This window comes from Zea mays, chromosome 1, assembly GCF_902167145.1.
Source record: "Zea mays cultivar B73 chromosome 1, Zm-B73-REFERENCE-NAM-5.0, whole genome shotgun sequence".
Lineage (NCBI taxonomy): Eukaryota > Viridiplantae > Streptophyta > Magnoliopsida > Poales > Poaceae > Zea > Zea mays.
In genome coordinates this window covers 235,104,539-235,105,795 of record NC_050096.1, presented here as the reverse complement: position 1 = coordinate 235,105,795, position 1,257 = coordinate 235,104,539, and positions in this window count along the sequence as shown.

Genomic DNA, 1,257 nt, shown 5'->3' with positions numbered 1-1,257 from the left:
TTTCATAAGATATGCATGGATGCTTTCTTCATATTTAACATTTTGGACCACGCTTGCACCACTTGTTTTGTTTTTGCAAATTATTTTGGAAATTCTTTTTAAAGTCTTTTTGCAAATAGTCAAAGGTAAATGAGTAAGATTTTGAGAAGCATTTTGAAGATTTGAAATTTTCTCCTCCTGTTTCAAATGCTTTTCCTTTGACTAAACAAAACTCCCCCTCAATAAAATTATCCTCTTAGTGTTCAAGAGGGTTTTAGATATTAATTTTGAAAGGGGTTATACCAATTTGAAATTATATCAAGAATAAAATACCAATTGAAAACCCTTATTTTAATATAAATTTGAAAGACTTCATTTTTTAAAATTGGTGGTGGTGTGGTCCTTTTGCTTTGGGCTAATACTTTCTCCCCCTTTGGCATGAATCGCCAAAAACGGATACTAGTGAGTGAAATATAAGCCCTTTGGTAAACTTTCTCCCCCTTGGTAAATAATATATGAGTGAAGATTATACCAATTTGGAGAGCGGTGCAGAGTGACGGCGAAGGGTGAGTAATTCGATGGAGTGGAGTGGAAGCCTTGTCTTCGCCGAAGAACTCTATTTCCCTTTCAATCTATGACTTATTATGAAATACACTTGAAAACCATATTAGTCATAGCACATGAAAGAGATGATCAAAGGTATATAAATGTGCTATGTGTGCAAAATATCAATCAAAATTTCTAGAATCAAGAATATTTAGCTCATGCCTAAGTTTGGTAAAAGTTTTCTCATCTAGTGGTTTGGTAAAGATATCGGCTAATTGTTCTTTGGTGTTAATATAAGCAATCTCGATATCCCCCTTTTGTTGGTGATCCCTCAAAAAGTGATACAGAATGGCTATGTGTTTAGTGCGGCTGTGCTCAACGGGATTATCCGTCATGCGGATTGCACTCTCATTATCACATAGAAGAGGAACTTTGGTTAATTTGTAACCATAGTCCCTAAGGGTTTGCCTCATCCAAAGTAATTGCGCGCAACAATGGCCTGCGACAATATACTCGGCTTCGGCGGTAGAAAAAGCTACAGAATTTTGTTTCTTAGAAGCCCAAGACACCAGAGATCTTCCCAAGAACTGGCAAGTCCCTGATGTACTCTTTCTATCAATTTTACACCCTGCCCAATCAGCATCTGAATATCCAATTAAATCAAAAGTGGATCCCTTGGGGTACCAAAGGCCAAACTTAGGAGTATAAACTAAATATCTCAAGATTCGTTTT